The sequence below is a fragment of the Varanus komodoensis genome, unplaced genomic scaffold (genome assembly GCF_004798865.1).
Source record: "Varanus komodoensis strain SLA01 unplaced genomic scaffold, ASM479886v1 scaffold21, whole genome shotgun sequence".
NCBI classification, from domain to species: domain Eukaryota; kingdom Metazoa; phylum Chordata; class Lepidosauria; order Squamata; family Varanidae; genus Varanus; species Varanus komodoensis.
The window spans coordinates 10184016-10204709 of NW_025335589.1; positions in this window are offsets into that span (position 1 = coordinate 10184016).

The window sequence follows — 20694 nt, forward strand, 5'->3', positions numbered from 1 at the left end:
TAAAATATAAAACACTAAAAATATAAAACACAGTAACATTATAAAATAAGTCGCCCTGGCCGAAAAATTAAACAAATAATATTAGCAATTAAAAAGACGCTTGAATAAAAAGGTCTTCGCCTGGCGCCGAAAAACAAATAACGACGGCACCAGGCGGACCTCTCTGGGGAGCGCATTCCATAGATTGAGCGCCACCGCTGAGAAAGCCCTCCTCTGAGTACCTACCCTCCTAATTTCCTTCACGGAGGGTTCCCGGAGAAGGGCCTCTAAGCACTCCTTCACGTAACTGAAGGAGTTAGTGAACTGAACTCTAAAAAGCTTGGACCATCATAAACTTGTTATGTCTGCAATCATGTACGCACTTACTTGGTTGGGCATCCCATTGAACATAATGGGAAGACAACTTTGTTGCTTTACCTGGGAGGCAGCCAACACCCTGGAAGGAAAAGAACAGCCATGCATTATTGTGCTTTGTGGTGGCAGGCTAATCTTCATGGGGCACACTGATTTGGCGGAGTCATTTGGCAAGAGAGTATCTTTTGAAAAGAACAGGCTTGCTCCTGACACCTAATTGCTCATCCAAGTTAGTGTTATCGATCATTCGTCTAATTAACTTTCTTCTGGCACTACATGATTTGCAGACAGAGCACACCATAAGGAACAGTGTTTTGTAAATTAATTAATAGCCTTTTGATGAAAATTCAAAGTATGCCACTCTGAAGATTTCAGCCGAAAACAGATCAAATTAACATCAGAATCAGATTATTAATTTAACGATTTGTATGAAAGGTACTGAAGTATGAAAAAGAAAGAAAAAGCCAAGTTGGGAGATAGAAGAAATCCTCACAATTGCCAAGGACAGGCAAGAAGCAAAAGCAAAAGATGACAGAAATAGGGACAGAATCCTGAACATAACTTTTCAGTGATTATCATATATAGAGAAAAAGAAGTATTAAAATGTTCGGTGCAAAGCAATAGAAGATGGCAGCAAAAGAGGAAAACCAAGAGATCTCTTTCAGAAGATCCAGGGAACCCAAGGGAAATTCAAACCTAGATTAGGAATGCTGAAAGACCAATATTCTATCTGACCAGGATAAAATAAAGATGGAAATAATACTGTGTTTCCCGGAAAATAAGACGCTGGTTTTTTTTTTGGCTCACAAAAACACACTAGGTCTTATTTTTGGGGTAGATCTTATTTTTTTATTTTATTTTTTAATGTGTACAACAATCCACACTTATTCATGTACAACAGCATGAATACATGTACATTTGGTACATTTGGTATCACTCTGCCTGTGACAGGAGCCGGCGCTATAGAGGAAGCGTCGGCTTATGCGGCTCTGTGTGGAGGGAGCAGAGCCGCATAAGCCGCAGATGCTTTCTCTATAGTGCCAGCTCCTGATAAGCCCATGCTTCCTCTATAGCACCGGCTCCTGTCACAGGCAGAGTGATACCAAATGTACCTGCAGAGGGAGTGGACCTGCATAAGCATGTTTCCTCCACACAGTGCGTTAAGTTAAAGTTAAGTTAAAAAATAAAGTTTAAAAAGGCTCTTTATGTTCCCCACTGGCCCTGGGAATAAACACAGCTAGGTCTTATTTTCGGGGTAGGTCTTATATTTCAGCAAGTACCAAAAATAGTACTAGGTCTTATTTTCGGGATAGGTCTTATTTTCGGGGAAACACGGGATATACAGGAACCATACAGAAGATATACAAAGATGATAGATTTTTCAAAGAGGAATTCTATGAGGAAGAGCTTGCAATGTTAGGACCGAAAGTTGCTCTGAAAGCAATTGGAAGAATATATCATGGCTATAGAAAAATTGTACAACTTTACTCTCAACAATGAAGAAATTGAGATTATGAAAGATTTTGTATACCTTGGATCAGTCATCAATTCAAAGGGAGACTGCAGCCAAAAAATTCAAAGGAGACTGAGGCCTGGAAGGGCAGCAATGAAGGAACTAGAAAAGATCATCAAGTGTAATAATGTTTTACTGGAGACCAAGGTTAAGATCATCCGAATCTTTGTATTCCTAATCACAATGCATGGGTGCGAAAACTGAACAGTAAAGCAAACTGACAGAAAGAAAGTGGATGCATTTGAACCATAGTGCTGGAGGAGAGCTTTCTGTTGCCTTTACCCCAGCCCAAGAGAAAGGCAAAAAGTGGATCCTAGATCAAATCGAGCCAGAGATTTTCCAAAGCAACAATAATGAAACTGAGACTGCATTACTTTGGACACATCATGAGAAGATAAGATTTCCTGGAGAAGATAATCATGCTAGGGAAAGTTGAAGGCAGAAGAAAAAAAGACCAAGTAAGAGATGGACTGAATCCATAAAGGAAGCCACAGCCTTGAATTTAGAACAACTAAGGAGAGATGCCATGGACTGGACATTTTGGAGGGTTTTCATTCATAGGGTTGCTATAAATAGGAGGCAACTTGCCAGCACGTAACAACAACATGAAAGGTATTCCATTCTGATAAGTTTAGGGCACAATCCTTTAGCCGATTCTTTGATCCTTGCAGAATCTGCACTGGCCTAACCCCTGATAGGAGACTGCAGAGTCAAAATGATGGCCACAGTTCATCATGGGTTAAATACAGTGCTTTTTTTGTAAAAAAAAAAAAAAGGTGCTGGAACGCACGTCTTGGGGTCACACTTTTACACTAAAAAACATTTTCAATTCACCAACTTTTTTTGTAATAAAGAACTTATTTACCTTTTGCATGTAGCCAGTCACTCTACACACACATAAACAAAATGGTCGCCGCCGACAGTAAGCACTCAGCACGCGACCACACGACCGATCCCAAGCCGAGCAGCGTCCCAAGTCGAGCAGCACCCTCACAATCAGCGCCGACACACAAACAGCCCGCAGGCACTATGTTAATGATCTTTGCTGCTGACCTGCTACGCCCAACAGGGCGATTCACAATCACTTGGAAAAATCCGTCAAAACAAGGTGCCAGAACGCCGTTCCGGTGCGTTCTATGACAAAAAAAGCCCTGGTTAAATAGCTCATGGTACGGGGGACCAGTACATCTTTGTAGGCTTCAGCCCATAAGAAGACACCAGTTTAAAATCAAATGTACTCTTTAGTTTTATAAGAAGATAAGAAAATTTCTGCTGAATCAGACCGACTAGGCATCCTAAGTATCCCAGCTGCCTGTTGGAAATCCACAGCAGGACGTGGATACAACAGCTGGTAATCCGCGGAATATTCCCTCCAGTGGTGGAGATAATCCATAGCCATCAGGACTCCTCACAACTGATAAACGTATCCTCCCTCTTTAAAGCTGACCAAGTTGGTGACTGTCACAACATCTTGCGGTAGAGAGTTCCATAGTTTGTTTATGCTCTGTGGGAAAAGTGTTTTCTCTGGTCTCTCCTGAATCTCTCACCATTTACCCTTCCTGGATGTTATACATCTTATGGTTTCAACACACAAGATTTCATAGAATTCTGAATTATAGAATTTTTCAAACCATCTCTTTTCTGCATGGGCTTTTCTCCATGAAACTTTTACCTGCCATTTTGCTGCAGCTTCTGTTCCCAGATTCTTTAAACTCCTTTAAACATGTTTTTTCTGGGTCTTCCCTCCTGCCTTTCTATATGTTCTATTACAGAACTACTAGGTAGCATTGTGCTATATTGGAATTGCACAGCTACTCGAGAATTTCAGATAATACTAGACTTTCTCAATCTCCAGCCCGCCTACCTGTGGAAATGCTTGCAAAGAACAGGAGAGGCCCTGGAGGAGGATGAGATTGTGTAAAGCAGCTGCACACTACCATGAGTGAGGAATCAGAAGTGCACAATAACCATCTTGTACAGAAAGTCACCATATTTATTTGGGACAACTGTGCTCATTGCTTGGACCAGAGATGTGCAGGTTTTGGGTTCCCAGGATCTACTTTGTGTTTTTTACTGGAACCTAAAGATTAGATCTTGGATCTGCCTTTCATGAGAGGAAGGGTTCTACTCAAGGACCCCTCCACTCAATTTCTGGGATTCACCCTGTTCAGCATCTTTTGATTCTCTGTGTTGCATTTTTAGGGGTATGGAGGATGCCCCCTTCTCCTAGTGCAGTTCATCCAGCATACATCTGGATCTGACCTTTAAAATTCTCCAACACTTTCTTCATTAGGAATGTAGAGGCAAAGTTTGCTTTCTGCTTCTCCCACCCTGCAAAAGATTCAAAGGACTTATTGTGGTCATCAGAGTCTTTTGCCCCAACCACAAGGGGGACAGGCTGAAGTGCCAGCAGGATACTACATATTGTGGCAGCCTCACCCCTCTCCTCCGACTCCTGGAGTGCCCACAAACCTCCTGCTCTGAAATTGGCCGTATGACCTCCGAGCTTCAGCTGGCATGCTCTTTCCGCACTGGCTACGAGGGCAGAGACAGGGTGTTCCAAGGTTCGAGTCCCAGCTTCAACCTTGGAGCAAATTTCTGAGGTCAGTGCTGAGACTTCTGCACCCTTGTCTGATAAGCTGCCCATTAAGCCCAACATATTATTCTCTATTCAGAAAGACATTGGTATGAAGACTATCCCTAGCTTGTTGTGCCTAATAAAAGAGCATAGTGAGCTACTTCAACTCTACCCTTTGTAGCAAAAAGAAAAAAGTTAATTGCAATTACTGTGTCATAGCAGTTAGCTTTAATTAAGCAGCTCAGATACAGTCCATTAAAGCCTTGTTGCTTCTGTTCATACCATAAAATAACATTCTCATTTGTTCAGTGTTTGTTTTATGCATGAACAGTAGCAAAGGACCATCTTGTTAGCAAGTTTCCCAGTTCTACATTCATCTGTCAGTCAAGTGGCAAAAGTAGAAAGTGGCAAAAGTAGAATCTGACAAGGGCATGACAGTATTGGTATAAAAGGTACGCTTATTTAGCTATTCCTCAGCACACCCATTTCCTCAACACCCTCCCAGCCAATAATTTCCTCAACACCCTCCCAGCCAATAATAAAGTCACTTCCCCTTAGTACAGTTCCAATAATCTATAAAAATGGGGGCATTAACTAGAAGCAGGGGCCCTGTGTCACCACAGGTGGCATATTTCATTTCCGTCGAAATGATCATAAAAAAGACAGCAAGCCTGTTGCTTGGAAATTGATTTTCTTATTTTGTTGTGTTTATGATTCACTCACTGCTCTAACTGAATCAGAGCTGTTGATATTAGCAACAAGTCTGCAAAGGGAGTTCAGCTGCTATATTGCAGGAAAAGTGGAACGGACAGGTTTTGGATAGCAGGTGAAAATAGCCATCTCAAGACTAAACAGGAGAAGGCCTAACTTTAGTTCTATTGGGTAAGACAGGGTCAATTTCAGCGTGCACGGAAATGTTATCCAGCTCTTCTGCACCAGCAGTCTCCTTTGGCATTCACACTGTTTGCTTGTTCTATTTTTGGGAATCCAAATGACCTTTGTTGCCAGACTGTTCTATTATTGTGTTTTCTTGCTGCTATACTAGTTAATCTCTGCTCAAATAGAGCCTAATTTGTAAATTTCACCATAAGGCGCAATCTTTTCATGTGTGAATAAACAGAAGTACTATAATCTGTCCTGAAAAAGTAATTGCCTTTGTTGGTGACTGTGTGTAGTCCTGCCCCTTCAGCCTGTTGGTGTTACCATCACCATCTCCATCACCTTTGCTGCAGTGGTGCAACTGACACGGGTTTTGCCCCAGCTCTCAGCATTCCTGACCTTTGGCCATGTTGCCTGGGCCTCACGGGAGAATGGGAGGCTGTTGCAGCCTGAAACATCTGGAGAGGGCCAGACTGGGGGTGATGGATGTACCATCCCAACTGAATAGGCCTTGTGCAAGTGTGGCTAATTTTCCTTCTCCACTTTGTCTGGAGGCACCCATAGATGCAAGTTTGATTAGGTGACGCAAGCAAAGATCCATATGAAATGAAGCTTTTAATGAGCACTTCTCAGGCCACCTCTGCTGAAGCAGACCCTCTGTTGAACTTCTGCTTTCAGTAGCAGCAGCTGCTGCATGACATGAGGGAAGTCAAATGTGTGGTGTGGGGAGGGGACACCCATTCTAACTGATCTGCTTGTTCACACCCAGGAGACTAGAAACTGATAGGTGTTTCTGCCCTCATATGGAAGTATGAGAAACTGCTGAGATCCCATCCTTTACCAAAGTGAAGGGAAGGACTTCAAAGAATACTTCCAGTTGTTCAGGATTCAACATGTTCACAATAAATATCTCCTGTCTTTCTGTGAGAGATCTGCAAGGGTAGAAGGACGGTAATTGCCTGAAATAAACAGGATGGTCCAAGGCATTGTGCAGCCTGGCTACAAGAGGTTACTTTCCATCCTGCATTACAGACCTGACTGGGCTGGTAGTTGAAACACAATGGTGGGACATCCTCCATTGTACATTGAAGCAAGAGATTAGCTTAGTCAGTGCAGCGCTTAGGAGTCCCAGGAGGAGGTGGAGGTTGCTGCCATCTTAGGGAGAGCCTCACTGCATCTGACTTTAGGGTTGGTCTTGGCCGGTGACTGCTGTTCCTAATAGTAGGAAGATCGAACTGGAGAGAAGTTGAACTGAGCTCTTCCCTTTCAGGAGATTGGAGAAAAGCATGCAGTGTAGCCTCACCCTGCCTGGAGTGCCCAGATGTGTTGAACTGGAACTCTCATCATTCTTACTTTTAGGGGACATTTATTTTTAGGGCATGGAAAATGGAAACGCTGCTGCCATGCCAGCCTCCAAGGGTCTGGCATTACAAGAGCTGAGCAGGACTGACAAGAACAGGACATTTTGGAAGACCTTCATACGTAGGGTTGCCATAAGCTGGAGATGACTTGATAGCATGCGACAACCGCAGCAAGGTTTAATAGCAGCCAGCTAAGAAAGTACTACAAATTAAGCTGTCTTCCCCCTCCAAAACTAGACTATTTGTATCCTACTGTTTAGAGATCACACCAGCAATCTGCAGAAGTTTCTGCATTTTTGAGTTTTGCTTCTGTGATGGCTGTCAGTGCCTGCCATCCAATCCTCCTGTTTTTTCAAACTTTCCCTTGATGGTCCCCGTTTCATCTGTCTGAAGGATGCTTTGCTTCTCTTGGGGTTTTCATGCCTTGCTTTGATCCTTCAGGATGTATACCAGGGGCTGTCACAGCTTTTTCTCCCCAGGGGGCCCTGAGAAACTTATGAAATGGAAATGGCTGCCAAAATAATGCTTTTCTTGTGGATCTGCTTCACTTCAAATCAAAGACTTTTCTCCCAGGTGGCTGGGTTGCAACCAAGGAAAATGTTGAATGGCTCTTGGAAGGTATTGCAGATGCGTGGCTTCCTGGACTGCACAAGAAAGGGAGACCCGATGGGGAAATGATGCACTTCAGAAAAGTTCTTTATTTTACAACTTTGCCAGAGATGTGACAGATGATTGGGCACATTGTGGGTAGCTTGGCCCATCCTCCCATGGGCTTCCCACATGTAACCCAGTTTTAAATGTCTTGAAGATTAAACCTTTTCATTCCCATTTGCAGAAGTACAAGTGGGCAGTTTCTTGGCTGGAACTGTGTCCAGGGCAGTGCCCCCTGGTAGGGGGCAGTGGGTACCTGGCCCAGAGGCTTAAAAACCATCCCCACATGAGCGGACTTGTGCTGCAAAGTGGGCGTCCTTTGGAATTTAAAACCTCCTTCTCAGCAAGGCCCTCATTTCCCTCCACCCTGCTTTAGTCTCCATGGGAAGCAACTTTTCTCCCTTGTCCTGAGCTTCTAGAGGTTCAGAAAAGGCTAAACATGCTTCTACGGGCTGTCAGAAAAATAAGGGGCACTTTAAAAAGGAAGTTTTGAGTGGGAAGCACATTTGAGTGGGCACCGTGAAGGGACCACGAGGGACCGCTGGGGGCTGCCAAAATGAATAGTGGCGAAGGAAGTACCAGCCCAACGAAGAGGGAAATGATTCCTTAGAAGGGACACCTTCCATAGAAGAGGGACAAATCTCTCATGTTGAGGATGTGCCTTCTAGGAACATGTGAGCAATCTGCTTGGGTCTGGGAATCCACTGGATTTCTTGGGCTCAGTTCCCTGAACACTGGTCCATTTTGTCATGGCTGTGAGCCTGAGTTCCTGGTGGGTGCACCCAGTGTTCGAGTGGCCCTCATGAGGAATTGTACTCTGTGCAGCTGCTGCTCAAGCAACATCCAGGCAATCGGTGCTGCTGTTCTAGAGGGGGATGCACTCCTCATGAAGGAGCAGGTTCGTAACTTGGGGCTCCATCTTGATTCATTTTTGTCACTGGAGGCTCAGGTAGCATCTGTGGCTTGAGTGTCTTCTACCAGTTTCAGTTCGTAGTCCAGCTGTGTCCCTTCCTGGACAGGGCTAACCTGGTTTCAGCAAGCTATGCTCTAGTAATGTCTAAATTAGATTACTGCAATGCACTCTCCATGGGGCTGCCCTTGAAGACCGTTCAGAAGCTGCCGCTGGTGCCGAATTCAACAGCTAGATTAATAACTGGGACCCAGGGGTCTAATCATATAAGGCTGGTACTGGCCCACCTGCATTGCCTGGATTTTTTATCACATATGCTTTTATTTTTTCACTTGTGTAGCTTTTTTCCCATTGCCTGAGAAAGTTCCAGCCTTGCACATGGCCTATATAATCCTTTGAAATATAAATAAAGCCTCTGGATATGGGGCAGCATACAAATATGACAAAAAAACAAACAAACCATAAATAAAAATATATCTGGTTTGATTTTAATGGGCAAAACAGAAAGATAGGGCTGAACTTTTGAAATGCTTTAAATTTCATGAAAGAAGAAAAGGTAATGGCAGCAATTTTTCTAAGCTTTGCCATCCCTCACACACCTGAGTATTTTCTCTCATCTGGGGTCCATAGGGTGGTGCCCATAAAATATTGGCTGAAACTCTATATCTGGGCCCTTGCTCAGCAATTGCATATTTCCTTTCCTCTTCCCCAAAAAACATAAGTAAAAGCAGTAGATATACCAGACCAGGACTATCAATGATACAAGTTATTTTGGAGGTCTAATTATGTGAACTTGGGGAACTTTACTAATATTACCAAAGCAGCAGTATGCACATTGGTTGAGAAAGTAACCGTTCATTTAATGTATTCCGTTGGGTTTCTTGGCTTCAGTGGCAGCTTGCCTCCATTTGTAATTATAAATATCATTTCCTGCTTTATGTGGACATTTCTTGTATTAGCTGCCAGAGCTAATGTTCCTGTTTGTGCCCTTAATGAAATGATCCAATAATTTCTCATACGCTCATCGAACAACCATTTATTATGCTCATTTTCGTGTTTGAATAAAGCATCCTTTTGGACTTAAGGCTACAGGAAACACATAGGTAATGAGCTGGAAGAAGAGCCCTCCAAAGCAAAATTTAATTCACCTCTTGAAATCCAACACAGATTTAACTGTACAAGAGGCAGTTCATCAAGTACCACAAAGCCCTTTCAATATACTGGACAGAGTCTAGCCAGATGTTAAGTACTTTACGTTCCAGTGGATTCAGTTAAGAGATTCAAACACACACTTAGCACTCCCGCTGAAATAATTGAGATTTTAAAATGCTTAACTTCAGGATGGATTAAACTCTAGTGTTCAGACACAACCCTACACCATGGTTTAATGCTATTGATCAAGTCATGGGCTTGTGCTTCTGACATTCCCTCTTTCTCCCCAGTTTGTGGTTTCAAGGTGTTTAGCAGCATCTGCTTCTATTTCCAGTCAAGAACATTTTGTCGTGTCATCCAAACCTGGAAAAACTGGGGTTTGGACAACATATGACCTAAATAAGCCTAGGTCATATGGTGTTTTCCAATCATGGATTGTTTTGGTAAACAATAGTTAAAATTAAATATAGTTTGCTGTTTGGGCAGAGTGGCAAACTGCAGTTCGGTTACAAAGGAAGTGTTTGCTTCCACTCTCCTTGTGATTACACTAGAGGACAGGAAAAGAGGAGAGAGTTGAGTTGTGTAAGAAATTTACTGTTGAGCATTTTCCATGGACTTACTCAAACCTGAATGAAGACCTAATGCAATTTGTAGCTGGAAAAAATGTACATTTCAGGTCTTGGCGTGCATTTCACAAACAAACAAAAACCGAAAATGGCTTCATCAACACATGCACATTTGAGAAATACACAGTGAAAAATGTATGCATTTCCAAATTTGCACCTACAGAGTTTAGTGCATCCACAAATGTGTACATTAAAATGAGTATAAAACTGTGCACGTTAATGCATACTTTAGGGAAAATGAGCATGAATTTCTGTATGAAGTTTTACAAATAAAATGCAGTTAAAGACATGTGGAAACGGGACAGTATGTGCTTGACCTAAAAAACCAGGAGTCACAGCAATATTAAGACTCTCTGATCTGCTGTTGCTGAAGAAGAAAGGTTTGTGAATTTAATGCTAAATTATGACATAGTGTTTCATTCAAATCAGGTCACTGCGCAAGAATGAACAGCAACTTTCACTTCCATTTAGACGAAGTGCCACTAAGCATTATGCATGAACCTGGAAAAACTGTAGCTAGTGTTTAGTATGTCTGGTTAAAGAATTAGACTTGTTTCAAGTAAATACAATTAAGATTAGCCATTGTTTATTGTTCTGAGATGAAATGTGAAATGGTAGTTAATGGAAATAGAGAGCAAAAGCTCCCAGTTTCTTCCTTGTGGTCACACGAGAGGGGAAGAGGAAAGAGGGAAGATTCAGGTGCATGATTATTAATCCTATGCTATCATTATGTCTGAGCTGGGCCAGTCAGTTTAGCCATGTTATCTAATTCATGTAAATTTAGAAATACTTTAAATAAATATATAGTCCATCTCACCACAGGTGTGCTTTGCTCAGTCTGCTGTCCAAGTGCTTTTGATGGGCAGCTGCAGGAGCCTTTTTTTTTTAGAGGTTTTTTTTATTTTTACTGGGCAGCTCTTCAAATATAAGATACCCTCAGATTTGGAGACTCCTCTGGCAGCCTGTCAAATGGAAGGCTGTTCTCTGTAAAAGAAGACACTCGCCCACCGTGCAGTGAGTGCACACATGCAACAGGCGTGAGTGAATAATTACTGCATGCTGCATCTTCCGTCATTTCCTACCTACATTAACGCAAAAGGATATGCACTTAAACTATTCGAGGACACTTCTTTCAAATATAGCGGCAAGATAGCCAAGCATAACATTATACTCATTATTACCTGCCATAACTTATCTCAGCTGTGTTCAAATGGCTCGGAAAGAAAAACTGTTTGGCAAGATGAAATTAATGGGTAGGAATAAGAAATGACGCTTTGGTGGACAATTAGAATTGGGGCAGAAAGCATCTCTTATGCACCATCTGTCCTGTGAACAAGCAGTTCCTTTGCTTAAAGTGGGCAATATGAGGAGGACTGGCCATCACTGACAGTCAGTGTGGTGGCTGGATCAGGAGATCTGGGACTCAACCGTGAAGCCCACTGGGTGGCCTTGGAACAGTTACTGCCTCTCCTCCCTACCTACCTCACAGAGTTGTGAGGGTGAAATGGAGAGGAGAACTCTTGTGAGCCACCCTGGCTTCCTTACGAGAGGAAGAAAGGCAGGGCATGAATGCAATATAATCATCATCTTGTCTGTGTGGTGTAGATTACTAAGCAAGAATCTCAGTGAATGAGCTATATTTCCAATAAAGATCTCAAAAGCACAAAATTAGAAATCAATTTAAAATCAAGAAGCGGCTCTCTGCAAAGAAATCACACTCTGGCCTGGGAAAGGGATGGGACCGGTTAGGTGAGCTACAGCCCCCAAGATTCAACATCTGGTCTGCTCACCGATGAGAGTCTAGGGGTTTTCCTGCTCCTCTGTGCTGCAGCATCCAGGCTTGATAAAGCCATCCATTTCAAAGCTCATTGCTGTGGCAGGGGTGATCATGGCGGGCATGTGGGGAGGATGCTGCTGGGAAGGGAAGAGCTAACCTTCTGTTCAATGTTAGGACTCCTCCTGAAAGATCACCTCCATGCTAAAAACCTGCTAGCAGCACAGGGGAAGGCACGGCTGGGGGTGGGGCAGGGGGAGGTCTAGAAGATGACACAGTTCTGAAAATACTGTATCAGTGAACAGATGCCTTTCACTTTTCTCATTATCTAACTAATCTCCATGTACCTTAGTGTAAAACCAATTACAAGCATAAAATATTTTTTACATACACCTTTGAGGGCTGATATGATTAGGTAGTGTTAGCAATGATCCAAGAGAGAATTCCTCCAGCATGCTCTATTTGTAGATCTGTCTGCAAACATCCCACTTAATGCCTAACTTGTGAGTCAGGATATAAATGGTGCTTGGTAGCTATTTATTGGGTATGTGATTGCTTTATATACTCACCTACGGAGCTACAGAAATCCAGATGTGCTGTTCCATTGAGCAAATCCAAGAAGCAAGATGGTTAATCCAGAAAACATTAATGATAACTGGGCATTCATCAGCCAGAACTGTTTGAATAGTTGATGGGTAGGATCCAGGTTCTGCCTTCTAGGGGCTTCTTTCTTTGCTTTTGTCTGTGTTCCATTACACAAGCACTAGGTGGCACTAGGATTTCAAGCCATTGTTTCCAAATAGCCATTGTTTCCTCAATCTAAAAACGGTGGTGGAAGTGGTTGCAAAGAATGGGAAAAGCCCTGCAGGATGTGATGCTGAGGAAAACAGCCGCAAACTACTGTGAGTTAGAAGTCTGCACAGTAAATGCCTCATGTAGAAGAGCTCAAACTTTCTATTTACTTCCCCGAAATGGTTCCTCCCAAAATTGGATGCTCGAGTTAGTTTCTCTTATCCAGCCTTGCAGGCCTACTTCAAGCATACATAGGGAAAAGAAATTTGACAAGTGGTGTCTAATTTCCATCTCTTAGTGATTGCAAAAGCCAGTGGACGGAATTCAAAGCTTTTCTTCCTCTGATAGAAGGAGTCCTTTCAGTGGAAGAAGGAGCCCTTAGAATTCGGCCTGATGGTCATTTTTTGTACTGGGAGAAGGGAAAGCTAACTAATTTAGGTATATAATGGCACATAAGCATGGAAGATTGAATGTTGCTGTAGGAAAAGAAAGACTGTACCCAAGAAATGGACTTGGTTGTGGGTGTATTTGGCTGGGCACAGATTCAAAGAACTTGTCTTAGGTTAAAGAAGACATTGAGAGTCTTGTATTACCAACAGCGTCCTTCAGCAGTGTCAGCAAGTATTGCTTTGAAACTACAAAAGTAAATAGTAGTATAGAGTAGTGTATCTTTTTGTATAAAAGATCCCAGTAATATAATATCCTAATCATAACCTAACATGCTTAATAGTGCATGTGTAGAAATGAGTGCATCTCATTTCTAGGGCCCTAGTAGTACCAAGCTACTATGACGTTCTAAAATATTCTTAGTGTATTCGTGCAAATGGGGTCAGCTTGTAGAGTTCTGGGTTATAGTAACAGAGCCAAAGCCAGTTCTTTAGCCCTGAAATATAAGTATTTGGTAGGAGGAGGGGAAAAAAAGAATTCCCTACAGGTGCTATTACCCAGTGAAGGAGCAGTTTCTCACTGGAGGTCTTTCTACTTTAAAGGGGAGCCTGTGAGATTTTACAGAATGAAAAATAGATGAGGTCACTGAACTAACCTCCTGGACAAATTATCATTTGCTTAGTGGCTCTTACAGAATGTTTCAGAGTTTTGTGGGGATGCTTTGAATACTTAATATATAGTCAATATAGTTCTTGAATGTACTATAATTGTACTATAAAGAACTTTCATTGGTCCTAGGAGAATACTCATGCTTCTGAAGGCAGAATGTTTTTGCAGTTCTAAAGTTCCAAGGTAGAATCGACCAGGACACACTTCTGCAAAGTCACTGTAAGGAGTATTTGCAAGAGTGCCTCTGCCCCTACTGTAAGAGCAAATCATTAGAAGATTTTTATCTGATGCTGCCTTTTCCCTCTTGTGACAACATATTACTCCTAGACTGAAAGGTGTCAGCAGCTTATGTATGCATGTATTCTGGCAGGCTTATACAGACTCACGGGTTCTCTGCAGTTGCCCTGGTGAAGTATGGGTCATATTATTTTCTGAGAAAGCACTCTGAACCTCATCAGTGCTAATAATCATCTTCTTTGAATGCTATTAGCAATGAGTCCCAACTGGAGTTGGAGAGGATTGTAAATGTTTTGAATAAATTATCCCACAATGTTCTTTGCTGGTGCTTTGCTAATACTGTGGCTCAGGTATTCATTTGCTCCCTACTGCATTCTTCTTTTCTAGATGCATTGAGCCTTGCACAGACCTTGAACACTGTAAGAATGCAAGCACCTGGCAGCAGAAACATCCCTCCATAAATGAAAAACCTGAGCAGAATATAAAATGCCTGAAAAATATTTACTGAGAACTGGAGCTGAGCTAGGGAGAATATTTTCCTTCGATTTCTTCTTTTTCAGCATGGGAAGCCCAACTGTCTATACAAGCCTACTCAAAGGGATGAGCAAATAACCACAACCCACAGTCCCCAATATATTGAACGCACCCCAATATATTGAAAATTGACAACACACACTAAAAGCGGAACCAAATTCACAAGGAGCATAATACAGTCAAAAGAAAAACAGTAGCCCTCAGAATGTAAGAAACCTCACCAAATTTCAGGTCTGCTGAAAGGTAAGAGTTGGTTGTCCACTGAATGGTGAGTGGCATTAACACCTTTCAGCTTTTATAGCTCGCGTGCGCGCGCGCGCGCGCGCTCTCTCTCTCTCTCTCTCTCTCTCTCTCTCTCTCTCTCTCTCTCTCTCTCTCTCTCTCTCTCTCTCTGGTGTGCGTGTGTAAATATCAAGGCCATGCCCACCCTGCCCACCCATCCAGAGTCTTGTACGCACAGGATAACCTTCAGGTACTATTATGCTCCTTCAGTAAAGAACATGATCAAGTCTTTCCAGCAAATATTAGATGATGTGATACAATTCCAGATCTCTGGCAATGACTTCAACCTTAACAAAAAAATGTATTCTTGGACAGTTTGCCTTTGACTTTTTGATTATGTAATTTATAATTGCTAGACTCACACTGGACAAAAATGGTCAACTCTCCAGTGAGCTACAAAAACAAACAAAAAAACAAAACCAAAGCAAAACGCTTGATATACCATGACTGGGCCTTTAAAAAAAAAAACAAAACCAATGCATTGGTATTTACTGATGTTTTGAGAGTCCTGTCCAAAGCTTGCAAAACCGGGTTGTGTTGCTACTATCCCCTCAACAGCCTCATGTGTGTTTGTTTATGCCTGCCGACACGGTTCTGTCTCTCCGGTGAAAGCCGAAATGAATTTTGTATCATTTGCTGTCCTTCCCCTTATTGACATGGTCAACCAACTCAGGATTTAAAACTGTTTTGCAAATGCTCCAAACATGCTCTTGTAACTTCATAGATCCATCAGATTTAGGCAGAGAGGAACCTGTATTATTCAATACAGAATAATGCAGAGTATTGTAAAAAATCTTACATACAGATTATGTAAAAATGAAATAATTTTTTAAAAGGCAAAACAAGGAAGAGATCTGAACCCATGAAATGGATTTCTCTTGTGAAACCTTAGCAACATAGAAATATAGAAACAACGTGAGTCAGAAGGGGGCTCCCGGGCCATCAAGTCCAACCCCAGCTCCAGCCGGCTCCGCTCATGACATGCCCACCATGTGCATGTCTAGCCTATTATTAAAAACTCTCATCAGTGGGGCTTCAACTATATCTGGTGGAAGCCCTTTCCATGCCCTTATAGTACTTTCAGAAACGATAAGAGTGCTTAGTACTTTTTGTGGATCATGAATTGTATTATTGGTAATAATTCAGATGGTGATCCAGAGTGGCAGGAAGCTCCTGCTAAATATGTGGTGATCCATGTATGGGGTCACAACTTGTCTCCTTTTCTGCATGAGATTGTTAAATATTGTATCTGCTTTTGCTCTTTCTTCAGCACTGAGATCCAAGCTCCACCCAAGTTGTTTTTCCTTTTCTGCTTTCCCATAGAATAGTCTTCAGGTGGAGCTGTGCTATAGAGCACTGATGGTGAACCTTTTAGAGACCGAGTGCCCAAACTGCAACCCAAAACCCAATTATTTATCACAAAGTCCCAGCACTACAATAAAACATGAAAATTGAGGTTTTAGTTTAGAAAAAACAACTCATACCCAGTCCAAGCAAATATCTATACCTACACCTATATATATCCTTGGCAGCAAAATGACTGGCCATGTGAAAGCTCAGACTAATGAGCTGCGGCTCGTGATGTCATAGCCTGGGGCCACTGCTCCTTACCGAGCATGCGCATGGCCCCTCTGTGCGCTGTTATCCGCTGCTCAGCTGCTGGGGCAATGCTGGGGCAACTTGGCTTGCATGCCAGCAGAGAGGGCTCTGCATGCCCACTGTGGCACGCGTTCCATAAGTCCACCACCACTGGCCTAACCCTACCCTGGTGCACAGCCCTAATCCTAATATAGGGATAAAGTTCAATTGAAAAGAGGGCGATTTTGAAAAAGCCTTCCTTGAGTTGCTTTATCCGCACAGCTCAACATTCCTGCCCATTCTAAACACATTCCAACCATCAAAATCATGCCAGGACACCTCCTTTTTCTAACCCTAACCCTGCCCTGGTGCACACCCCTAGCCCTAATAGAGGGCTAAAGTTCCTTTGAAAAGAGGATGATTTTGAAAAAGCCTTCCTTGAGTAACTTTTTGTGCACAGCTCATCATTTCTGCCCATTCTAAACAAATTCCACCCATCAAAATCATACAAGGACACCCCATTTTTCTAAACCTAACCCAGTGATTGTGAACCTTTTAGAGACCGAGTGCCCAAACTGGAACCGAAAACCCACTTATTTATTGCAAAGTGCCAACACTGGAATAAAACCTGAAAACAGCCAGTCCAAGCAAATATACATATATCCTTGGCAGTGCACTGACCAGTCATGTGCAAGCTCGGACGAGTTGCAGCTAATGTGTCGCAGCTTGTGACGAATCACCTGGCACCGCTATTCCATTCCGAGCATGCACATGGACCCTATGTGCGCTGTTATCCAATGCTCGGCTGCTGGGGTGACGCTGGGATGACAGAGAGGGCTCTGCGTGCCCGCTGTGGCACGCATGCCATAGGTTCACCACCACTGCTGTGCTAATTTCTGTGTTAACTTCCTGTTCTAAAATAATACCCACTTTTCACATTCTAAAAAGACCCGGGGAAATGCATTGGGCAGGGAGAAGAGGAGCAAAGCTGAAGGAACACAATGTAAGCACCCATGGAACTGTGAGTGCACAGTAATTGCTTCATGTAGAAAAGCTCTCAGTGTCTACAGATGGGTCAAGTAGGTGAAAGAAGATAAGGAAACAATCTCCAGACACCCGTGAATGCCAGTGCATCCAAGACTTTGAAAACAGAAGCCCAAAATAAGGCTTACTTTACCTGCTGCGCTTGCATTGTTACCTGGAGCTCAGTGCCTTGCTGAAATTATTGCAGCTGCATTTCAAGTAGGGTGATCTGTAAAGTTCTTAGCTTCATGAACTGTTCCCTCTCCTGTTGAGACTGCACTTTAAGTTGCCCTCTCGTGTTTCGCTTACTGCTTAAACTGAAAACTGTCCCATCATATTTATTATTAAATATACTGGGGTTCTAATCACAGTAGGAGCAACAGTGCAGTTCATTTTGTAATTCAATCTATACTTCCAAACACAGTCAAGCTAGTGGGTTCATTTTTTGTGCGTATGTGTGCATAACTCTTTTCTTTCAGCTTTAACTTGGAGCCCGACATTGATCAGGTTTGGACCTCTAATGGCCTTATTGGCCAGATCTAACTCTACCACTCTGTCATTCTATGGTGTGCACACTCATGCACACACACTTGCACTACAACACCCATCCACAGCCAGCATGGTCATTGGCTATGTTGATGGAGGAGATAAGAATCACAGGATTGGAAAGGGCCACTTAAGCCATGGAGTCTGGCTCCTCTGCTCAGTGCTGGAATCCAGTTCAAAACGCCCCTGACAGAAGGCTGTCCGGTTTCTGCTGGAATTGTTCCAATGATCGTGAGCCTTTCACATCCTCTGCAGTTGCTCAGACTGCTCTGACCCCCAGTAAGTTTTTCTGATATTCTTTTTGGATACCAATAGCTGCCTTCTGTAAGCCGAGTCCATTATTTCATCTCCTGCAGTTTTGGATGACAGTGATCCGCTTGTAGTCCAACACACCTGGAAGACATGGATTTGAGTAAGGCTGATCTGCACTGCATTTCCTGTCTCACACACATTTATACTGGACAGCAAGGTGACAACTGGTGTCAGTGCAAGAAGCAGAGTCTGTCCTGCCCTTCTCAGAGGATCAAGTTGTTGCTATTCAACATGGACCGTTGTGGTCTTGTTTCTTCTGCTTTAGTTTCCAGTCTTCAGAAGCTAGAGGTGTTAGGTGGCTGGGGGAGCTGGAAGGGGAACCAAAGCCATTTCCTGACTTCTTGGTAGAGGACAGTGCTCTACACTGGACATAAACCAGGGGAGCAGGAACTCTTGCAGTCAAGTAGAGGAATTCCATAAATTCTGGGGATGCTTTTTGGGGCTGCATTCTCGTTGTTGAGTATAGGGCCAAAGGCAAAAGAGGATGGCCCAAAATATCAGGATATTCTGGCCTGAAGCTCTTACTATCAGTTACTCAGACTTAGTAGAGGTATTTTGACCGTTTAGAATGGGGTGGCAGGGGGGAATTGCACAAAAGTCAGGAAAACACCAAATACTTTATGGTTGAAGGAAAAGGGATGGAGCACGGAGATGGGGGACTGGCTCACTGAGGGACATTCTGGGACACCAGGTTGGATTTGGCTGCCAGGACTGTCCAGGATGATCAGTCTCCATGCCTCATATATCTATCATTCAACACTATAATTGCATATCCCTATAAAAGACTGCAGTGGAAGGAGTCACAGCCTGTGTTGAATTTTGATTAAGAGCTTTCCCACGTAAAGCATTTATTGTGCACTCACGATTCCCAAGCACAGAACTTTGTGGGCACTTAAACAACATTGTCATCCTCCAGAACCTTCCATGCCCTTCTCAATCATTTATTTTAGATGGAGGAAAGTGTGGTATTGTCTGCAAATGGCCCCTTGAAACACTCACGTAGTTATGTGCTTTGGCTGTAGGACAACGCTTACCTTCTGGTTGTGTAACAGAACATATAGAAATGTAGAGGAAGAAAGACTGTAGGAGAAAATGTAAGGAAGTTTATCTTATAAAACTCTGAATCTTATAAAACTCTGAAAGCACATGCTTCTGTAAAATGGGGGGGGGGGGGTTGTTTAAAAAGCCTGATGTAGGAACGTCTTTAGGGCCTTTCATTATGAGATGACACATGTGGGATGCGTCATTTTTATCCTGAGACTGCCTCGTTTGAAGAAGCATGAACCGTCTTCATTGGATTCTAAATTGTTTTTATCTTTTCCATGACAGCAGAAATGACCGTCAAAAAGCTTTTGCACCAGGAGATATAAAAAGATAATTGCTTTCATTCCTGATTCCCCTTTTCATTCTGTATTTAATTCCTCCTGGTCTATTATATGCTTTCTTCTACATGATGAACTTACATGGTGGCGGGAAACATTACTGTGGAAATAATTGTATTCATTATTGTGGGGTTAAAGGGTTCATTTCCAAGGGATCAAATGACTAGTTAAAATGCACAGGCAATTTCATTATAATTGGTGCATTTTAAATTCATACCTCATACTCTCTTTCCTTCTATGTCCATCCCCTTCAACAACTCAAGCACTCTTATGGAGCTTTACTCCAAAAGCTTGCACATTTATCCTATAACAATGCCAGCCAGCAAGGGGTGATGCAGATGAAGGTTTGAACTGTTGGGAGCCTTACCTGGTAGTAATTCACAACAGTTTTGTGATTTTTTTTTTGCAGAAAAACTGCCTGCATCTCTTATGGCTTTGGATCCTTGGCTAAAAGGTGTTCAGGTGATTCTCTGGGCTGTGGAAACAGATTCCTAGCAAGGGAAAAGAGTAAGGTACTAAGCAAGGTACCTTCCATTGCCTGACCAAGATCAGTGGAGTTGGGAAATTCCGCTAGAGAACAACAGTAAAATATGCCCAATTGATGCAGGAAGGAAGATCCTGTGGGAACATGTGACATTGCCACTGAACATGTGATCCAGTGAAGACTGCACAGAGGAGCCAACCAGGGGTTCTTCCACAAAGTCTTCATAGTCTTCACGTGATTTCTCATGGGCTGGTAATGCAGTGCTTCTAGAGGCAACTGAGTGGGGACACCTTAAGAGTTCAGGACAAAACAGCTCGGCAAGCTTTTGCAATATGCATTCCTGGCTTGAAGTTGCAGTGTCTGGAGAAAGTCTTGCACCACTGCAGGCATGGGAAAAGATGCCCTAAGCAGTTTGTAATAGCCTATCTCTTAATATATATCCTCAGGCTCATGGGTGCAGAAAACTCAGTCCTATTTCTGATTTTTCTTAGCTATGAACTGGCAAAAAAACATCGTGCCAGGGTCATAGTACCCATTGTCTGCTGCTAAACAAGTAAGTCATCCTGCAAGAAAAATAATAGAGTGAGTGAATCTTGAACATTAAACCAAGGTATTAAAAGGTGTGTGTGTGTGTGTGTGTGTGTGTGTGTGTGTGTGTGTGTTAGAGACA